Source organism: Peromyscus leucopus, chromosome 14, assembly GCF_004664715.2.
Source record: "Peromyscus leucopus breed LL Stock chromosome 14, UCI_PerLeu_2.1, whole genome shotgun sequence".
NCBI lineage: Eukaryota > Metazoa > Chordata > Mammalia > Rodentia > Cricetidae > Peromyscus > Peromyscus leucopus.
Genome location: NC_051075.1, coordinates 73,704,530 through 73,719,306, shown reverse-complemented (window position 1 = coordinate 73,719,306; position 14,777 = coordinate 73,704,530). Strand labels below are relative to the sequence as shown.

The 14,777-nt window shown below is 46.7% G+C and overlaps 1 long non-coding RNA gene across 3 annotated transcripts in view; it reads left to right on the top strand.

The window, feature by feature from the left end:
- The window catches only part of LOC119089020, a 40,968-nt gene that overhangs the window by 18,292 nt on the left and 7,899 nt on the right, over positions 1 to 14,777 (top strand). For 2 of the 3 annotated variants that reach the window (XR_005092801.1, XR_005092800.1), the window contains exon 2: positions 3,056 to 3,132. This is a non-coding gene — a long non-coding RNA (uncharacterized LOC119089020). Of the gene's footprint in view, positions 1 to 3,055; positions 3,133 to 14,630; positions 14,760 to 14,777 lie in introns of those variants that run through there. The other variant, XR_005092802.1, reaches the window with a different exon arrangement.

Here is a 14,777-nt window from a genome sequence, read left to right as displayed (position 1 = left end):
CTGTTGAAAAGAAAAAATCAATATACTATTGTATTTTAAATATTTTTTGTTGGTTTTTATTTTATGAGCCTGAGTACATGCCTGAACCCCATGTGTATGCAGGTGACTTCAGAAGACGGAAGTTTGTGTACAGATGGGCTGTGAGACATCCAGTGTGGGTACTTGGAACTGAACCTGGGTCTTCTGCAGGGCTGACAAGTACACCTAACTGCCCAGCCATCTCTCCACCCCCACACAGTATACTCTTCTGCCGTGTCACTAGACTGACAGTTAGAAAATCGCCAACAAATATCAAAACCTGCTGCCACTTCAGCTTTCTGCAAGTAGGAATCTGGAGGGTGGATTAGATAGACTAAAGAGCTCTCACTTTATCATAATTATTGTGCTAGCTTTTGATTGTATCCATAATTCATCTGCCACTTTTATAAAAATTTCACAAATTCAAACAAACAGCTACCATGGTTTGATAGCATGGAGGTTGACCTCTTAACACTCATAGGAGGTACCTGAATGACATGCTCATACTTGAAGAAGAAAATGAGGCCATAATCTGAAGGGAATAACAAAAGAAAAACTGATTTATTTCCATGCACTGAGTCACAGTGGTAAGTTAGATAATAGATAGATTCATTATCTTATACAACCCCCAAACCAGCAGAACATTCATTACTACCCCCCCAAATGAAGCCAAGGAAGGTTAAACCACACAGCTCATGGATAGGTAAAGTGGCATGGGGACCCAGATGTGACTCTTCTCCATGCCTATTACTGTAGCCTGCACTGACTTTGGGATTTAGTGCTGAATGTTTAAAGGGTGGGCCGTAATTGAATATGAAAAATCCCATAGAAAGAGGTCTAGTTTATACTCTTAGAAGGTCTCTCCTCATTGCTTCTCTTAGGCATCATCCAGAGTGATCCCAAATGGGCACTAGAAATGATAGGATAAAAGAGTAGATTATTGAATATACTTTTAAACTAAAAGAATAACTAGTCCTAAATATTTTACACTGGTATGGATTTTTGTATGTTGATACAAATTTAAGGTTATTTTTACTATACTGTATATATGTTTTTACTCTTGTTTAAGGTATTTTTGCATATTGATACAAATTTAAGGTTATTTGTGTTAGAACACACTGTACATATGCTTCTACTCTTGTTTAAGGTATTATACCTATGCAACTCATTTAACAATGTAATTTAAATTCTAGTCCTTGAAAACTACTATTACAAACTATTTAGGATGATAAAGAAGTACAGGTTAGTAGTTAGTCACCTATAACAATCAAATTTGTAGTCATATTAGGTATGTTTTGAAGGCCAAACAGAGATATATTTTAGATAGATAGGTTCTCTTCCAACACTTCAGAGACCTATAGAATATGGCATTTAAGATGTTTTAATAATGTAAGGTTTTTCATGACAGTGAGACATGTCTGCTCCAGGCAGCAACAATTTACTTCAAAAGAAGATAATGGTCATCAAGAACCTCCATATGGATTTTGCTTTCAATGTGACAGAGCTAGCCATTTGGACAAGAAACTGCCCAAGTTGCTGGCAGTATGTTGTCCAAATTGGATAAGCAAGACACAAAAGAAGGCAATTGCCAAACTTTGCAAAGACAAGGTAGGACAGTCCTTCAAAATTCCTGATTCCCAGAAAAGTCTGTCAGATATTATAGGACTGTAGGTCTAAGAGGAATGCCCCAACATTGCAGAGTAACCTTGGGGTGACTCTCCAGGCACCCAGATGTCTCTGTCATTTCTTAGTTTTGGAAGTTGCTTGCTCTACTCTTCCTATTTACTTGGGTAATATTATATCCTTCTCGAGTCTCTGAAGACAAGATAGTAATAATTACAGATTTTCTTGCTACCAAATTCAAAAAAGAAACAAAAGAGCTGTAAAGTGTATAAGATTGAGAGACATAAAAGCTTAAATTGTTTCTCTAAGAAAATGCTTTGAGGTCCAAAAAGATAGTTTTGGGTTGGTAATACAAGTCAGGTTAGAAAATAAATTAGATATAAAACTTTAGATTTATCAAGATAGGATAGATAATAGAATATTTTCTCTGAATATGCCAACTACAAATGGACTGAACATTGTAAATGTAATTCTTACTTGATAATTGTTCTTATTATATATAGTTTTACTGTGTTAGAACTAAACCCTTTCCTTTTTATTTAGGCAAAAAGGGAGACATGTTGTAGAATTGTCTTTTTGTACACTGTGAAGATGTGTCTTTCTCAAGGTGTCTTCTGATTGGATTAATAAAATAGCTAGGCAGCAGGGATACACAGGACTTCCAGGCATAGGGAGGACTCTGGGAAGAAGTGAGGCAGAGACACTGGGAGACACAGAGAGGAAACAGGAGGTGTGAGATAAAAGAAAGGCAAAAAGTCATGAGGCAAAACACAGATTAATATAAGTGGGCTAATTTAAGTTATAAGAGTTAGTTGGAAACCAGCCTAAGCCAAGGCAGAGCTTTTATAATCAGTAATAAGTCTCCATGTCATTACTTGGGGCTGGCTGTGGAAAAGAAAGTCTGGCTACAGGACACTGCTAAGGCAAACTTCCCCCCTTTCACCTGTAGCCTAGTTTCTCGGTGAGAGGGACTGCAGAGCGACCCTATGCATTAGTCTTATATAATAGTTGTGACAAATGACCACCAACTTGCTGACTGCTAATTGATTTGTATTCATTTGTTGTCCTGAAGTTCTATAGGACAGACAGTTGACACAAGTCTCATTGGATAAAATCATGATAGGGAAGTGCTGTGTTCTTTTCCTAAGACTCTTTGTATTAGAGAGTGTCTCAGTCCTTAATCTACCTAGGCTGGCCCTGAACTTGTCATCCCCCTGTCTCTGCCTCCTGAGTGTAGGGATACCAGGCCTGTACCCCTACAATCAGCTTCATTTCCCCATACCATAAATGTGGTCCTACGTTGTGAGGAGTGGGCGAGTGACATCATTGGGGGACATGACTCTGCCCATGGCAGAATGTCATCCTGAATACTCACCGGGCCTCTGAGTTGTGACATCTTTGTTCCTCCCCTCAGGCCACCTTGCAAGAGCATGCAGTGAGAAGCCTTGCTCCTTTATGGGAAGAACCACCTTTACACTCCTAGCACTCAAAGTAAGTGTTCTGCTAGCTCCCCAGTCCTCCGTTCAAGGATGACACCATGGTTCCCACCCATTCAAACCTGTGCTTTTGGAAGATGTCTGGATTTGCAAATTCAGGAACTTCAGGGTCTCATATATAGGAGCAACTGAGTTCTGTGGGGTCCATTAGATCTGGGTGTACACTAGAGAGTGCTTGCCATGGCTGGTGGGCAAAATGGACTGCAAGGCACTTCTTGAGATGTGCCCACCCACTGGGCCCAGGCGCTGTCTGTGCAAGGGATGCAAGGTAATGAACAGGTTTAAGAGTGTATTTAAAGCAAGCAGCCAGGGAACCAGCAGTGGCAGAGGCAGGCGACCTGGATGTGAGTTCTGCGATGCTCAGTGCCCTTGAGCCTCTGATTCCTCTTCTGTGGAAGAGGGAAATGATACACGATAATCTGAGTGTCACAGAGAGAAAATTGGATTGTAAACATCCGGTAAAATACACTTCCTGAAAGAGTCAGGATGGGCAGACTGTGTCTGCTTTCCTTCCATTCCTCCCCATCTCTTGTGAATGCCTCTGGTTCCTGGTACCTCAGAAACGGATGAGTGTGACTCTTGTAATAGAGGCCACTAAGAGAGGCTCTGGAGATAGTGGGGCTGTTTAGAGCTGGTGGGGGGGGCGGGTCAGAGAGAGGGAGGTCTTCCATCTGGACCTTAGAGGACAGAAAGGGGAAGAAGAGAGGAAAGGGAGTTCTGGGGTGAGAGAAACCTGGAAAGTGCTGAGAAGAAGAGCAGGGCTGGAGGTCCTCAGCTAGCTGCTGTGTAGTGAGCAAGAAAGAGCCAAGAGGCTCTTATTCCCATCCACATCGCTCCAGAGCAGATGCTCCAAGGCTCGCATCAGAGCTGAGTCAGAGGCACGGCACATGCTCTACAAGCAGTTGAGTGAGTACACCCTCGGGCCCCTTTTAAGGTCCTAATGTGGCCCCAACACAGACTCCATCTCCCATCATCCCATCACGGCTTGGGATTGTGGTGATATATTGTGTATCCTAATAAAGTTTGCCTGAGGGTCAGAGGACAGAGTCAGCCACGAGATTAGACACAGAAGTCAGGCAGTGGTGGCACCCACCTTTAATCCTAGCACTTGGAAGGCAGAGATCCCTTTGGATCTCTGTGAGTTCAAGGCTCCCCTGGACTACATGAGATTGACTCAGTCTAGGAGAGAAAACAGAGCCAGGCAGTGGTGGCACACACCTTTAATCCCAGTACTTGAGAGTCACAGGCCTTTAATCCCAACCCTAGGAAAGTTGAGACCGGAAATGATATGGGTGGGCAGAGAAAGTTATACAAGGTGCGAGGAGACAGGAACTAAAGTCTTTCAGCTCAGGAAAGCTTTTCAGGCTGAGGAGTCCTAGAGGTAAGAGGTGACTTGTTCCTTCGTCTCTCTGATCTTTCAGCAGTCACCCCAATAAGACCATTTAGCAATTCGTGTTACATGGGATGGTGCACACATCTAGCTCTAGGTTACAGAATGAACTCCAGTTTAGACAGGCTGAAAACTAGATCAAGGCTACCCTGTGCTTCCGACTTAATTGTGTCTTGCCAACCAGACCCCTCTCTGCAATCAGGCTCCTCAGACCAGCCCCATTCTCACAGGATACATTTCACTGGGGCCCCCTAGAGTGGTATTTTTTTCTCGTTGTAACCAATTTGAAGTCACTGGTGACTCAACTTCGTTCCTCTCTTCCAGACAAAGGGATTGCAGGGTTTGTGAAGCTGAGCTCCCTGGGGTCAGGGCCTCCCTCAGCTGGGCTCACCTGGCCCCCATGGACTCATCCCCACTCTTGCCTGAGAGATTCTCTTCCTGCCCTGGACCAGTCTACATCTCTGTTTCACTCTGCCATCCTCCATCCAAAGTCTCCACTCACTTTGTTCTCATTTTAAAGGAAAAAAAAAATCACTTGCACATTTTATTTGTGTGTGTGTATACGTATGTGTGTGTGTTGCACATGGAGGTCAGTGAACAGCTTGCAGAGAGCAGCTATCTCTTTCTACCATGTCCTAGGTCATCAAGTGGCCCTTACCCAGTGAATCATCTCACTGCCCCCATCCTAATCTCATTATCTATTGTAACAGTCGCTTCTTCTCCCAGCTCTACAATTGGAGCCCCACCTGCCCACTGAAATCTCTTTTACCCAGAACAGCATCATGGAAGCCTTTCCTGGCTTATCTCAGTGTGGAAAAGCCTCCTAAAGAATCTGATGAACTCTGGCCCACCCCAACTTGTCATCACCTGCACAAAGTATCTGCAGACACAGACAGGCCTCTGGTGCCTGTTACCTATAGCATCTTATCAAGGGACAGTTAGGTAGTAGTGACAGGAACCGTTTGATCAGCAAAACAAAAATCAAGGCATTTCTGACTTACTTCTGGGTCTTTAAGGAAAAAAATGTTGTCTTAGTACAAGCTATGAACACAAAGTGAGTCTGTAAGTTGTAACTCTTATAGCCTGCTTTGAATTCTGTTGTTGATGATACCAGGGTGTGTGTGTGTGTGTGTGTGTGTGTGTGTGTGTGTGTCCACCCAATCCCACCATGGCAAGAAGTTTCCAGATGCACTGTGTGGCAATATGAGCAGAGGATGGAATTCAAGGTCATAGGAGGAGCTACGAGCAAGCTGCAGAGCTGGTGCCTTTCAGGAATGTGACTCTCCTGCCCTGAGCACAGCACATCACTCAGACTCTCTCTTCTCAACTTTAACTGCAAGGCTAGGGGACAGTGGAGGTGGCTTCTTTGGGTTTCGATGGAATGATGTGCTCTCCACCCTGGCCCTGGGTGGAGCGTGCACGGTAGGTACACAAAACACATCCACCCATTCCTTCACACTGCCACAGACTTCCCCGATTTTTCTGTTTCTCGGCCATACAATCTCATCCTGGCTCACTCAGCCCTGAGGCGCAGCAAGCAGCTCTTTGACATGGAACCTGAAACAGGAGGTGCTGAGATGGTGGGAAGCAGTGGAGGGGAAGGGTGGGGGAGGGATCCAGGAGCCACCTCAGCTGCCTCCATCAGGATGGCAGGAGACTTCCCGTCATTAGAGCTGGGCTGGGTTCCAGCTGGTACCCTGGAGGGGCTGCTTCAGACTCATTCCCAGAGCCCCAGCCAGCCTGTCCCCCCAGGATTAAGATCTTATAAACATCAGCCAGTCCTCAGGGGGCATCCACTGAGCACCCCCCATTGATTCCAGATGGAGAAGAGACTTTCCTGAGGAACAAATGCTAGCTTTCTCTTTCAGCAGGAAAAACACAACAGCGCAGCCATGAGTGAGGCAGCCTGAACACCCCTTGCAAACCAAGTTCTTTCCTCCCAAGACTCCGGTAACATGGAGTTATGCCAGGAACTGTGGGCTGGGAGCAGAGTGACTGAGTCTTGTACCTTTAGCTATCTCCACCAGGGCCTGCGCAGAGATGAGGGGCGGGGCAGGCTCTGGTGACTCCCTGCAAGCCTGCCTTGGAGGAGCAGTGCCAATAAACAACCAAGTGGCACACTCTTTCCACGGAAGCACATGCACTCCAAGAAAGACTTTACTGCCCTTAATTTTCCTCCTCGGGGCTGTGCTGTGGCTCTTGTCTCGATCTGGGCTTTGCAATCCCCAGCAGACTCCACTGAAAGGCTGTTCTTTTCAGGGAGAGGCAAGCAGCCATGTTACGGAAGCTCCAAACACATCTTCCAATAGAGACTCACCCTGATCCTAGCCCAGGCCACTATACACATCAGGACAGGGTGTTGCCTTCAACCCACAGGGCTCAGACCACTCTTTTGCCCAGTCCTCTCTGTGGGCCATGCTATGATGGGCAGTCATCATGTTTCACACCTATGGGGATGTTTCCATCCACATATAGATAAACAGCTCAACTCCCATCTCTCAGTACACTCAGAATTCCCAATTTTGGAGACATATTGAATTTCCAATTTCAGAGACATCTATGGGTCCATTCTGTCCCTTTCTAGCTCTATGGCTTCAGAAAAGTCACACAGTCTCTCTGAGCCATAGTTCCTCCCACGGCCATTGTTACAGGTGCAAAAGAGTGTCTGTAAGACCTGGAAATCTGAGCAGAGGGCCCCTATGATTGTCCCCATCACAAACGAAATGAAATACCCTGTGCCCCTCAACCCTCATTAAAAGACAAGGGACAGATGGTCTCCAATTCATGCAGAGCTCAGTGGAAGGCTTATTAAATTAGGGGAAATAAAACTTTCAGACATGGAAACTTCTATCTAAGAACCCAGTGTTCACTGTGTGGAGAAGATAAAGTGAAACAGAGTTCAAGACACATAGGCCACACCAGCTGAACCATTTTTTGTGTGTGTGTGTGTGTGTGTGTGTGTGTGTGTGTGTGTGTGTGTGTATCAGGACTTATTAGGATCTCATACTTTCTGATGTGTGTGGTGTTCTCTTGGGGACTTTTACCTAGACTTGGTGATGGGATGTCTTGGGGATTTGTCACTGGTTTGCACACATCTGCGGCAGGTGTACAGTTCAGGGACCAGAGACGATGTTAAGCTTAAGGTGTGTGTCAGGCTCCAGTTTCAAAGTTTTCTGCAAACTGACTTGCATAATTTTGTAGGCATGAGTGTCTGTGGTCCCCAGCATCCTGCCAGGATGTGAGACTCAAGACCTTTGCTGTGAATGGAATAGATCACAGTGCCTGAAATAAGGTCTGCACTGGCTCTTTTCCCTCTGTGACTTCTGTTATAGTTCAGGGCCAGACCTAGGGTGTCACGCAAAAGTGTCAGGCCTTCACTCTATGCAGGGACGGGAAGGGAACCATTTTCTCTAAGCCCATTGTTCTGAAACACCAGTGCAGGGTGATCTCACTGCAGCAACACTGATTCTGGGGCTTGGTAAGCAAGGTGCTGACTCAGCAGGCATGAGCTCGGATCCCCAGCAGACACATTCAGCGCAGGCTTGGAGGTGCATGCCTGTCATCTCAGAGCTGGGAGGCAGAAACAGAGAGCTGGGGCTCCCATCTAGCTAACTGCTAAGCTGTAGGTTTAGTGAGAGATCCTGTCTCAAAAATAAGGTGAAAATTGATAGAACCCAACAACTGATGTTGACCTCTGGTCTTCACACCTATGCATAGAGGCAAACATGTATACTCGCACATGCATGCACACACACACACAGACACATGGGCACACAGGGACACACACACATAGACTTTGCAAGCACATGTCCACACACACCCACACATCAACTGGAGTCTGTCCAATGTCCAGCTGTTCCCTTTCTCTTACAGAAGGATGCTCCAGGGCTACCCACCAGAGTTGCAGAAAGACACTAAAACTTCTAAATGTGGTCCACAGTCAACATTGCTATGTCGACCAAAATGTAGTGGGCTCAATTCAGGTTCCACAAACCACACTTCAGTGAGGGGGGGGCAGTCCTCTGGAGGAAATTCTCACACATGGAATCTGGATATGAAGTGAGAGGAGGTTTGGAAATATTCCAGACCAGATCCATCCCTGAGTACCCTGAAGCAGAATAAAGAGAAAATGAAAACATTGGTCCATGGTGTTCTCTCGGAAACAAGATCCATCCTAAGAGTGGATGAAGGTCTAAGGACCCTTGCAGCCTTGTAGACTGAGGTGCTTAGCCATAACTGCACTTGGTAGCAACATCTATGCAGATATCATGTGATCTGTTCATTCATCCATTCAGCCAGTCTTCAGTAAGCCAGACACCATCATCATCTCATGGGTACATGGAGGTAAATCATTTGTCCATCATAATGAAGAGAAATAAGTGTTAAGACAGGTAGTTGTACAGTGTCCAGATGAGAGAATGGATCAGCAATTTTTTGTCCCAGCTGGGCTGGGGTGGGGTATGAGGCAGTCAGGGAGCTCACTGAACTAGACAAATGTGGCCTTTGCAACAATGAACTCAGAGGGCGTCTGTGAACAACCAGAGGGCTACACACACACATCCCTGGGGAGGTCAGATACGAGGAATGGGAGTCAGTCCTTCACCTGCAATGTCTCTGTGTGTGAGCTTGCACTGTGCACTCTGCATCATCTATAAAAGCTAGTGGCACCTCTCCACCTTAGCAGTAGTTTGGCCAAGACTCAATAGATTGGAGAAGAGGGTCTCAGGTGTCTATTGCTCCCTTTCCCTTGTTCCTCATCTTTGACACATTGGAATCCTTTCAATGCATTTTCTTTTTTCTTTCTCTTTCATTGGTTCATACATAAGACAGAATAGAGCATGGGCAACCCCACCATCCCTAACTGATCACATCTCCCTGGACCACCTTGGGCATTTGTATACCACCCTGAGACTGCAGAGCATTGAGGACAATGGGGACAGAAACAGGGAGATGAGAAACTGCAGAGGCTAGTGTGAGAGGAAACGAGACCCCCATGCTAAGAAGAAAAGAGACCCCAAGAAAAATAACTACAGCCTTGGCGAGATGGTTCAGCAGATAAAGGTGCTTGCCACCAAACTTGATGACCTGCGTCAGTCTCAGAACCCACATGGTGGAATAAAAGAACTGACTTCCACAAGCTATCCTCTGACCCCCATAAATGTGCTGCAGCATGTGTGCATGTGCACACGCATGCACGCACGCACACACGCACGCACGCACAAATACCAAATACGTGTGTTTTTTTTAAGGTGGGAATAATTTTCTTCAGTAGCATAGACACTGTAAGTTGCCTGTGCTCCAGTGCAGACCTCTACACTTGCCCATGTAAAAACCCCTAACTAAACCCAATGTGCTACCAGAAAGACATGAAAGACAGCGATGGAGTTGTGAAGAAGGAGGAGAAGGAGAAAGAGAAGGAAAAGAAGAGAGGGTTCAGTTAGATGGGGGAGAAGAAGAGAGGGTAACACAGTGAATATAATAAAAATACATTACATATAACTATGGCATTGACAAAAAATAAATCTAAAATATCAGTTTAAAAGAAGAGAAAACAACAATAAGCAGATGAGGAAATTGCAGAGGCATGGAGATGCAGGAACAGGAGGAAGAATGAGAGCTCATTGTGGCCGCCATCCAGCCTGGGATCTGAGTATCACGGAGAAGCATGCACCAGAGCCAACCTCGCCTCTCACTAGCGTGACCTCTGGCTATGCAGCCTGGGAAGGTTACCTGTGTATCTCTGTTCCTCACTTCTCTCACCAGGAGAACAGGGATACCCATGGCACACCCCCCTCTGGGATGGAACTAGGTACATTTACTCATCTGCAAAATGTGAAGTACAGGGCGTGTGATCAGTGCCCTACTCTAGCATGTATTTTTACTACAAATGTAGAGATCTGTAGACCAGGAGGGACTGGCATGTCCAAGAGCACAGACTGTCTCGTGACATGGCAAAACAAGAACTCTGCTCACTGGCTGAGGCATGGCCCTTTCTTTCTATTCTTAAGCCAGAGAAGAGTGGCGGGGGAGGGTGGCCTTACCAATAAACAGAAGAGCCTTTTCAGGGCTGGTTCACTCTCAGACCCAAGACATTGTCCATGGTGGAAGGGTGTCACAGATTTACCATTGTCATCTCAAGTAGGACAAGGGGATGCAACAGAGAGATGTGAATGGCAGATTCAATGCAAGATTCCCACATGATGAAACTAATAATTCCCATCAAGACCCAGTTATGACCATAATGTGATGGGATACAACCCTCGGTTGTTAGGAGTGGGGTTAAGTGGGGCTGTGTGCAAGGTGGAATGTGCATGTGTAGTACAACCTGCCCACACACTTTTGAGTGTGAACCTGTAGATGGACAAACACGCATGTGGATGTGTGGAAATGCACGTGTGTTTGTAGATAAGTGTCTGCCTATGTGCAGGTATATGGAACCTAAGCATGCATGTATGCACTCCTGCGTGCAGGTGGCTGAGTGTCTAAAGTCTTTGCCTGTGCTTGTGAGCATACACCCCGCATTCAGAGAAGTCAGATGCTGCAGACTTTGGCTCCTTGCTCACTTGTTCTTTCCATCTCCACAAAGTCCTCAAGCATGACTCAAGTGTGCGTTATCTGAGAACTTTCTGGAAATGCAGAATCTCAGCTTCCTTCCAAGGCCTCCTGAGTCAGATGCTGAAGGTTATCCAGACCCCACTGCGCGGGGGGGGGGGGGGGGGGGTGTCTGAGCATATTAAAGAAGTTCAGCCATTAGAGGATGAAGTCTGCTGTGATTTCAACCCACACAGGGTGTGGCGCAGAAACCATGACCTCAACAAGATGTAGGACATGGACTTGAAGGAATCACTCTACAGACTTGATATCACTTCTCCATGAAAGAAGACTCATCACAGTTCCCAAGTCAGAGATGAGGAAATGTGATCAGGAGAGACACTGATAACCGAGGTCAAATGGGCTTCAAAAGCCCCCCAGAAACCAACCCCTTCTTTGCAAGGCAATGGCTGTCTCAAGATAAAGGCACTATCTAAGCTGAGAAGGGCTTCAGAGGGATGACTAGTGACTTCTCTTGTGTGTTGACCTTGAAGCCACCTTGAAGAAAAGTCCTAGCTAACTTGGAGCTTTGCTCATCAGCCCCCTATGTCAACGACAGGTTCTATTTGGTGGTGCTCTGTGGGCGTCCTAGGGCTGAAGGTGCCCACCTTGACTCTGAACACGGACCCCCTATTTGCCAGAGGTAGGTTGGTGCACTCATGGGTAAGGAAGGAGTGAAGAAACTGGTCTTAAAAAGGTCGTGCCTCAAGAACCTGTCAGAGACGTGCAAAGTCTGGGTTGATTTACAAACACACACATGGGCCAGGTCATTACCATAATTAGACAGAACTTTGGAGTCTATCATTGTAAGTTTCCTGATTGCCCTAGGGTGTCAGTTTTACCAAATCCACCCTGCATATGGGGAAACTGAGGCTCAGGTGGGTGATTGACATTTTTCTAAGTCCTCATGGGTCCTGAAGGGGGGTGGCAAGCCCTTCACTGTCTGGCTCTCAAGTCCTTGCTCACTTCCCTCCATCCTCACAGCCAAGACTTGGTATTTCTGTTTCTGACTCAGCCTGAGATAAGAGAAATCTGGATGGCCCGTGAGATGCAGAGCTACGTGCGAGACAGGCTTTAGCAAGTCACTTCGGGTGTCCAACTCTCTCTCTTGACTGACGTCCTGGCAGTTCAAGCTCCCAGATCCCAGTGTGAAAGAAAAATAAAAATATCTGCCTCATTTTTTTTTGACTCAACATTTCCTGTACTCAGAATAGTAGATGCCCTGGCTGAGTAACACTGTCCCTTCTGGACTGACAGGCAGGATCCCTTCCCCTGAACTCTAGCCTCTTTTCTCTGCACTAGGATGGATTCATGTGGACCTAAAAGCCTCTTTCTGAGAAAACTGTGGCCATATTTGAATTCTGTGGACCTGTTGGTACAATTACCTTGCAGAAATGCCTGCCAGGCCCCTCACTAGACTCCGGCCAATGCATGGCCTTCTACCCTTCCTTTTACGTTTTCCTTCGTTTCTCTCTTGTTCCCACACATAGAAGCAGCCACACTGAATGTGTACGGCAACTTAAATATCGGTGTGTGTTTATGTAATACCTGTAACTTCCACCCATGTCACTAGGTCATATTCTCTACGAGAGTGTCTATCCAATGCTGCATCGTGTGTGTGTGTGTGTGTGTGTGTGTGTGTGTGTGTGTGTGTGTGTGTGTGTGTTGGGTATGGGGAGACACCAGCCAAGGGCTTACTGAATGACCCAATGAACCAAGGAGCTTCAGCAGTTCCTATGCCAGTCTGGGCCAATGCAGGCTCTACAGTGCCTCCTCTATAAGTAGATCAGCTGTGCTGTTACATGGCACCAGTGTCCAATGGTGAGTGAAGTCAATAGTGAGACACGTGGATACTGTGTCTGCACAGGGGGCAGGGGAGAGTGTGGACATACCAGCCCTTGTCTGGCCTGCTCACAGGCTTCCAGAAGCAAAGACTGGGGAATGGGAAGTGCCCTGAATTCCTGCTGTTGCTGTGACAACACGCTCTGACTAAAGGCATCTTAAGGGAGGAGAGGGTTAATTTCAGCTTATGGGTGACATTCCATCACCAAGGGAAGCCAGGGCACAAACTCCAGCAGGAACTTGGTGCAGAAATGGAGCACAGTGGGCTTGCTCCCTGGCTTGCTTGCAGGCTCATGTTTGGCTAGCTTTCTCATACAGCCTAAGACCCCCCGCCTAGGGATGATGCTGCCCACAGTGAACTGGGACCTCCTGCATCACTTAACAACCAAGACAGTTCCTTACAGACACACCCACAGACCAACCCGCTATACATAATTACTCACTTGAGACTTTTTAGGTGATTCTAGGCCGTGTCAAGTTGACAGTTAATGCAAACTAGGACAGCCTGTGACTGAGCTCCAGGGGCATCTAAGGAGTCTGGGGCCTTGAAAACTCGATTCTACCTCAGAGAAGTCTAGGCTACCCCTCTGGGATGTGATCCTGGAGAACAGGGATGAGGTGACAGCCAGATGGGAACAGAGTCCTGAAGGCCTCTGGCAGCTACCCTGTCCCTCCCTTTGGGGACTAGAGACTATGTGGTCCCTCAGCCTTTATTCTTGTGGACACTGATTCTTCTGGCCATGGAGATTGTACAGAACTGCACTTTCCCAAAACCTATAGGTTCAACCAGAGGCAAAGTAGTAGGCCCAGAGTCCCAGCACCGAGAAAGATAAGGGGAATAGTGGGGGAGAGAGAGGAGAGAGGAAGAGGGGGGCATAAACATCTGTGAGCTTGGGAGAGCCTACACTGAGAACCCTTCTGGGCAGAAGAAGAGAAATACAAATTTCAAGCTGACCCCACAGCTAGGTGTTGTGGCGTAAACAACTCCTGAAGGAAACAGTGGTCATCTATGGACCTGGAATTCTCATAGCAGTAGGCTTTAGGCTCGCTGAGACTATGGGCTTGGGCAGTCTGAACTACAGTGACCTCATGGATAGATGGCCAACAGCCATTGCATCTGCCTGTTAGATTGAGGGAGGATTAAGTAAGATGGTAAGTAAAGTGCTTCAGTGGGGTGTGACTCACTGCAGGAACACACTGCGGATTAATCATGTCATTATCATTGGCAGGAGAGCCAGGCTCTCCTGTAGACTAATGAGTAGAGAGTCAGGAGAGGCACAGACCCTAGTCCCCACTTCTCCCATTTTCCTGGAGAAACACAGACTTTGCAGAGTAGACGAGCCTCCACAAAGGCATCTGTGAGACTGTTCAAAAGCACAGGCCAAGCTCACCATGACTTTGCAAATCTCCAATATCTTGCACTAGGCCATAGTATCACAGAGCTAACCAGTTATATACAGTGGACAGTTGAACCACTTGAGGTCAGAGGCATCCTATTTGAGGCTATACAGGATAGAGGGAGAGGCTGGGCTGTACCCCTTGGGCCCCAGGCCCAGTGGGCTTTTCCTCTGCCTCTCACCTTTTTGGAGGATAAAAGTGCCATGTAATACAAGGTCAGTTGTTCACTGGAGGCCAGGTTCTCCTGGCAGACTTTCTTGTTTATCCCTCAGCAGGATGGGTATGGCTCATCAGGGGCCTTGCCCTATCTCGAGGCACTTGGCCGCTTCATCCTTACCAAGATCTGAGATGAATCACCACCCACTGAAAACCCACATAGACAGGTGAGCAGGGCTGCTGGCTGGGAGGGAGAGTAAGTT